This window comes from Mustela nigripes, chromosome 1, assembly GCF_022355385.1.
Source record: "Mustela nigripes isolate SB6536 chromosome 1, MUSNIG.SB6536, whole genome shotgun sequence".
Taxonomy (NCBI): domain Eukaryota; kingdom Metazoa; phylum Chordata; class Mammalia; order Carnivora; family Mustelidae; genus Mustela; species Mustela nigripes.
The window spans coordinates 117958327-117966133 of record NC_081557.1 but is presented as its reverse complement, the minus strand read 5'-3'; positions in this window follow the sequence as shown (position 1 = coordinate 117966133).

Genomic DNA, 7807 nt, shown 5'->3' with positions numbered 1-7807 from the left:
GCTACCCAGACGCCCGGAATACTCATTTTAAAAGGAGCAAGTTCTGGTTGCTAATGTAAAGAAATACAATTGATTTTTGTATATTAACTTTGTAAGTTGCTACACCGTAAATTTCATTTATTAGTTCTTGTAGTATTTTGCAGGTTGTTAGGGTTCTCTGTATACATGACCACACAGTCTATGCTAAAGACAATTTTACCTTTTACTTTCCGTGCTTTCTGCTTTATATTCCTTTTTCTTGCCTGGTTACATAGGCTAGAATTCTGAGTTTCCTGATGAAGAGAAGTCATGAGAGTGAGCATTTTTTGCCTCTTCCCAAAGGAAGGATGAAAGTAGTCTTTTGTTATTAAGTATGAGGTTATCCCTAGGCTTTTCATAATTCTTTATCTGTTTGAAGAAGTCTTCTATTCTTAATTTGCTACAAGTTTTTAACATCCACAAAAGTAGAAACTCTTCAATTTTTTTCCCTACATCTATGAAGATAATTTTTAAAACAAAATTTATCTTGTTATGGTGAACTGTGGTTTTTGAATCTTAACCAGCCTTAAATAGCTGGGATAAATCTCATTTTCTGTGTATTGCTATATTGAATTTGTTAGTAATTTTTTTTTCATGAGAGATACTAATCTGTACTTTTCTTTCTTTTTGGTAGTGTTTTGTCTGGTTTTGATATCAGAATAATGAGGATCTCATACAACGGGTCGGAAAGTGTGCTCTCCTTTATTTTCTGACAGAGCTTCTATAGGATGATCTTCTTTTTCTTTCTAAACATTGGATAGCATTCACTGATGAGTCCAATTAGGCCTGGAGTTTTCTTTGTGGAATGACTTTCAATTAAGAATTCAATTTCTGGGGGTGCCTGGGTGGCTCAGTGGGTTGAAGCCTCTGCCTTCGGCTCAGGTCATGATCCCAGAGTCCCAGAGTCCCAGAGTCCATCAGCCTTTCTGCTCAGCGAAGAGCCTGCTTCCCTTCCTCTCTGTCTGCCTGCCTCTCTGCCTAATCGTGATCTCTGTCTGTCAAATAAATGAATAAAAAAATAAAATAAAAAAAGAATTCAATTTCTGTAGTGGCTACAGGGTTACTCAGATTTTCTGTTTTTATTTTAGTTAGTTTCAATAATCTTTGTGTCAAGGAGTTTTTCCATTCATCTAAGTTGTCAAATTTAGGTAGAGATTTTTCATGATGTCCCCTTATTATCACTTCCATAGGAATCTATGGTACTGTTCTCTTTCACTCCTGATAATGATAATTTGTGTGTATTCTCTCTCTTTCTCTTTAGTTGATCAGTTTAGCTAGAGGTTTATTAATTTTATTGATTTTTTCAATTAACTTACTTATAGTATCATTGATTTTCTCTATTGTTTTTCCATCTCTATTTAATTGATTTATGTAATACTTAGGTTTTCTTTCCGCTTGTAACACATTTAATTTGTTCTTTTTTCTAAGTTCTTAAGGTAGACAATTAGAAAATGTATTTAGGAATTTTATTTCTTTCCAATAAAAATGTTTAAAGCAAATTCCCCTCTAATGATTGTATTAACTGGAAAAGCACGAATTTTGATATATCATGTATCCATTTTGCATGGCTTAAAATAGTTTCTTTTTTTTTTAACTTAATGTGTTTTCTGATTTTGTCTTTGACTCATGGACTGTTCAATAGTATGTTTCTTAATTTTCCAATTATTTGGGGATTTTTCAAATGGATAGGTCTAGGGAAGGACAAATTTGTACAGGCTCATTTGGTTTACATCTCACAACTTCTGGCTCCTCTAGGACACAGTATGCTCAAGACTTCTTTTTATCAGTTATCCCTAATGTGTGCTAAAATAATGTTTTCTGTTTTCAAAAAAGATTTTATTTATTTGGGAGAGAGAGAGTACAGGCACACACAGAAAGGGAGGGAGAAACAGGCTTCCCACTAAGCAGGGATCCCCATGCAGGCCTTGATCCCAGGACCCTGAGATCATGATCTGAGCTGAGGCCAGACACCCAATTCACTGAGCCACCAAGGCTCCCCTATCTAATGTTTCCTGAACCTGATTTTTTTCTGAGAGCCAGGTGTGATGTCTTCATACCAAGGATGCTTTGATGTTGGCTGTGCCTAGAAGTCATCTTGATTTGCCTTATTCATGGACAATTGGAAGGAGCAACAGCAGAGGGGGTCAGAGACTCAGGCCAGGGGAAGTGATTGTCTAGCCGTCTTCTTCTGTCTAGCTCAGTAGTAACCATCGGACAATGCCGTTCTTTCTCAGGATCCAGATAGCCACGTTCTGCAAACACTTGAGGTAGGTGAGACTTAGAAAATCATTCTGAGCCTATTCATTTATTCAGGGCCCTCACCCTTCTGGACACTGAGTTAGGCACTAGGAGTATAAAGAGGAAACTTCAGCCTTGGAGTCAGAATAAGCTTCAGTGGAGTCAGAATAAGCAAAGGAAAAGAGGGTCAAGTGCACAAAGGGGCAAAGATAAAATCACACACACACATTTTAATATACATTAATCACTGGTCTAGAGAGTGGGTCAGAAATATTCTGATGTTAAGAGTTACTGTACAGTTTTGTTGCTTAAAATCAGGAAGTTCACACTTAACAATTTAACATTTGGTGACCAACATCCATTTGGAATTTGGGCTGGTCTAGAAAGAAATGATCGCACACCCAACGCCTGATGTTATAGAGGTCGTTTGGATGGTTTGGGTTGTTTAAACCTTCCTTTCAATCATTTTTGCATTCAGGTTTTGAGAAAAAAGACAATAGATATAAATTGCATTATTTCTTGAACTTGGGTTAAGAGTAAGTTCCAGAAAGCCCCTCCCCCACACTTTGTTTTAAGGAACTTTTTTCGTAATGTGTCACGTGGACTTCGCTGTGACGCTAATTTAGATCTTGGTCAGCTGCCAGGGCCAATTAAGGTGAAAATATGCTGTTTGTTGGAGAGGAAGGTGGCCATCTGGAGCAAGGGGTGCAAATCTGAGAGGCATCTTCTCCTAAAGGTTAAAAAAACAAAATAAAGCAAGCAAGACCATAAAACCAAAATGAATTGAGACACATCCAACAGAGCACAATTAGTCATGAAGAAACACACAATAGGGGAGGGAAAGGACTTGTGAATTAATCATTTTGCTTCTAATTCATGGGAAGAAAGATGGAAGGGGCAAAATGAATTGCTTGAGTCACTGTCTTTGAAAGTTGTCTCTCTGGGGGAGAAAGCCAGATTGTAGCGGGAGGCCAAGGAAGACTGCTAGAGCTTTGAAACTGGGTGAAGCCAGTGAGGGGGGACAACCTGGAGTAGTTATGCATTTTGAGGGAACAAGTGACAGAAAAATGGAAAGCTTTCTCGCTTCACAGCTGTAATTGGGAAAATGGTCCCAATAATTAAGAACTGTAGCTTGAAAAAGTGAGAAGGGAAGCACCAAATGAAACCATATTAATTAAAAACTTCCCATATGGTTTTCAGGTTAGCGGCTAGCTTATTTTCTTTGTAAAGGACTGCATTCTGGAACTGAGATAAAACATGAGTTTCACTTTATCTATTTTTAATGATTTTTTTTTTTTAATTTGTCAGAGAGAGGGAGCGAGAGCACAAGCAGGGAGGAGAAGCATGCAGAGGGAGAAGCAGACGCCCATGAACAGGGAGCCCGATGCGGGACTCGATCCAGGACCCTGGGATCATGACCACCAAAGACAGATGCTTAACCAACTGAGGCACCCAGGAGTCCCAAGTTTCACTTTAGATAGAGTGAAAGAAACCCAAGTGTTTGTTTCCTGGAATTGGCATCGTGCTTGACACAAACCAGACATTAAAAAAATATTAGGAGATTGATTACAGGGTGACAGAGTGTTCTAACTAGAGATTTTGGGTTTTGAGTGGTGGAAAGAGCATCTGAGCTTTGAATTTTTTAGCAAACATGAACGGTGATGACAGCACACACGCCGAGAAAATCAACAAGTATCAAGGTGTAAGTGATTGGTTGTTGCTGAAACTCTGGGGGAAAAAAAAAATCCACATGGGACTGGATTCCTCGGTTTCTCCAGCAGAGGGCACTTTAGGGTTTCTGTGACCAAAATGAAAAAATCTTTTGTTTCCAGAAGAACTGCACAGGTTTGTGATCTCAGATCTCTGTGAGGTTCCAGCAAGGTGAGAGGAGGTGGAAAGGCTGCAGGGAAGACAGGGTGTTGGGAAGAGCCAGGATCAGGATGCATTTCTAGCTCTGTACCAACTGGGTGGTGACCTTGGCCAGCCACTTCAGCTCCTGGACCTGCTTCTTTATTTGCACTAGGAAAAGACCATGTTCTGATCGCCAGAGCCCTCTGACCTGACCGCATGGGATGCATATCACCTCAGCCGCTTGGGGTTGGTATAAGGCCCCTTTTATATTTTGGAAGATTTAATTCTGAGCCCCATTTCATCATGACAAGTCTGTGTCTTTCCTCTCCGTTCTTTCCTGAGACTCATCCCTCTCTGAGGCTGCCCCTGGCGTTCTCCTTTGCCCCTTGAAGTGGAGACTGTCTTCTCCTCTAAGGTCTGGGCTCCCAGCGTTCCCGTCCACAAAGGTCTGGTAGTTCTGCACGTCTGTGATTGAGGACATCCAGCCTTCCCCCTGGAGGAGTCAGACATTCGGATCTAGAGGAACTTCAGAGAGGCTTCAGTACTACAGAATCTGCAAAGGCATCAAGACCCCTTTCTTTGGAACGCTCCTAGACCCTGACACAATTTGTCCACTCCTCTCCAGCAGTCACAGCGGGAGCTGGGGAGGATGGTCTTTGTCGGTGCCAAGAGTCCTGGCTCACCCTCCCCAAGAGGAGTGCTTGCTGACTTGCCTTTCATCTACTTCCCGAAAGGGACCACTCAGGAGGTTTTTCTAAGGGAGACTCACTGTCTCGTCTGCTAGAAAAAGAAGTAGCTGGAAACTTCTGACAGAAACTTGCTCTTAGAAAATCTAGTTCCACCTCCTGGGGTGCCTTGTGACATTTTTATGGTGGCTTGTTCCGTCTTGTCTTTCCTTAGAATTAGTAGAATCAACCCAACTTTAGGCTGGGGTGCGGGTGGGGGTCAGCAGATGACATTTTGTGTTCCTTTGTCTCCTGCAGGAGCAGGGGGGACCTCCTCCCTCCCTGTGGCCAGCCCCCAGGCTCTCCTGAGTGCCAGGTGCCCCTCCCTCTGTGGGCTGAGCTCTGGTCCTTTCAGCAGGGCCCTGGGGGAGCTGTGCAGGAGGTGGCCTGTCAAAGGCCGGGCAGACAGGAAGAGCAGGCACTGAGATCAGCCACTCTGCTCCAGCCAGGGTGTGGACGCCAACAGGCTGTGGGGTGCCTGGCAATGCCTCTGGCTTCTGGGCCTTGGATCCACGCCTGTCCCCCAGGACTCCATCTCAGAAACCATGATTTCTGGGCCCTGTTCTAAGACTTGCCCAGGACTTTATTAAAAAGGTGGGGGGACTCAGCCCCGGAAGGGGATGTCATTCCATGTTCTTGGACTTGGTGTCAACTCTACAATTTAGAAAATCATCTTTTGCTTCTTCTTGTGCCTTCTCTCTTGGCCTTGTCCTTCTTTCCTCTCTCCCTTCCTCTAGATCCTTCCTCTCCACCCTCTGTTTTCTGCTGTGTGGCCCAGGGGTGCAGAGCGCAGAACTAAGGGGAAGGAAAGCTGTATCTCTTACCCAAGGACTCAAGTGCAGCGAGCAGCTGCTGGTGTCCACAGAAGGACATACCTGTGTGTTTTCTCAGGAGAAAAGCACTGATCCCTGAGCCGTGTGTGGCCCAGCCTAGCACTCTGCAGCTGGCTCAGATCCAGGACCAGTGTCTGCAGGCTAAGGCCCATATGTCTGATGCTATGTTCCATCCGGAAGAAGTTTTGTGCCTAACCACCCCCCGCCCTCCGCCCCTGCCTAAAAGATTCACGCTTCACAGCATGCATTACTGGACCGAAGCATTATGCACATTTAAAGCATACTGAAGATAGACAGAGATGAAAAATATTCATAGAGGTTCACTTCCTTTCTTCACGTTCCCTATGGCCCCGTCCTGCACACTCCGTCCTGCACACTCCCGGGTGTCTGTCCCACACCTTCGAGTCTGCCGGCCAAGGTGTCCTCAGGGCCACAGGCCCATGGGGTCCCAGGTGGCTCAGGGTGAGGTGGGGGAGGGTGGTGGGCATGGTCATTCATCTCCTGGTCCTGAACATTCCAGTTCTCCTCTGCCCTGGCACGTGGTAAGCTTTTCCTTCCTCCTCCCCCCCAAGGATTGATGGGACCATGGGACTTGTTCCAGCCAAAGAAATGTGAGCGGAAGTGATCAGAATCACGTCCAGGTGCAAGCAGCTAGAGCCGGGGCTAGAGGAAGAGGGAGATAAAGAGGAACAGCAGTGACTTTGTCTGCAAGGGCCGTACCGAGTCCCCCAGACTTATGGCCTCAGTCACGGCCATCTGCGGCCTCACTGTGCTGGAGGCAGCAAGTTGGGGACTGAGGTGTCGGCCGAGGCGGGTTCTCTTGAGTCCTCTCTCCTCGGCTTACAGACGGCCATCTTCTCCCTGTGTCCTCACACAGTCTTGCCTCTGCGTGTGTCTGTGTCCCCATGTCCTCTTTTCCTAAGGACACCAAGTCCCAGGCTCGTGACCTCACTTTACCTAAATGACCACTTTCGAGGCTCTATCTCTAAATATAGTCATGTTCTGAGCTACGGGGCCCTGGGACTTCAACATTTGAATTTTGAGAGAACACAGCCCAGCCCATGACCCCGCACGAGGCTGTGCTTTCCTGGTGGAGGGCATCTGCCGAGCCTGCTGAAGTCCAGCGCATCACTCCCTAGCCGTCACTTTCCAGACCTTCCAATGATTCTGTGGCCCCCAGTTCCCCACGTCAGATCCTTCCCCTCCTGGAAGGCTGGCTGCCACTTCTGCTTTCCCGCCCCAGCCCTGTCTGGTACAGATGTGACAGGGCGAAGGGTGTTTTTTTTTTTTTGGTCCCTGGCCCCTGCCCCCTGAACCATGGCAACCCCTTCCAGGTGAGGCTCACTGTGCAACAGGTGGAACCCTGCGGTGCCTGGGCCGGCAGCAGGGAGGCGAGGCCCCCGGGGTGGGGGAGATGAGGATGCTGGCTCATCATTCCCTCACTCAGGTTGACCTTGGGACCCCAGATGCCCTCTAGCAAGTCATCCTTTCTTAGCATTTCAGCCATCCCTATGTGGAGAAGCGGGTAGGCAGGGTAACAATGGGGGGGTAGGCAGGGTAACAATGGGGGTCGGCTCTCTGTTTGGTGAAATGGTTTAGGAAACACGAGGGGCAGGGAAGCTGGCACAGGGAGCACACTACCCACTACCGGTGCCATCCCTGCTGGTTGGGGAAATATCCACCCTGAACTTGGCACCCTGTGGTGGTGGGGAAGGGGACCCTGCTTGCCAGAGCCCTCAAACGTTTGCAGTTTTCCTTTCCTGAAGCAACTTCCTCTGGAGACTACCTTGCTCTCTCTGTCACTGTTGGCTTTGAGCCAGTAAACAGGGTATTTGAAAAGAGTCAGGTCTGAAACCTTGCAGTGAGATGGAGCCATTCCCTGAAGAGAGGGCCCGCTGTTGTGATAGGCTGCAGAAAGGATCCCTGTCAGCTGTCCGCCGTAGGGCCCAACCCACCCCTCCCCCAAGCCTTCCTCCCCAGCAGCCCGGGTCACAGACTCCCACCTTTGCCATGGAGAGTCAGGAGTGGGGACACCCTTCTGCTCCTGCTAAGAAGCCAAAGGGAATGCTGTCAACAGAGTTCAAAACCCTTTCTAAATAAATTAGATAAGATCTGCAGGGGGGTCTGGAAGCCACCATGGTG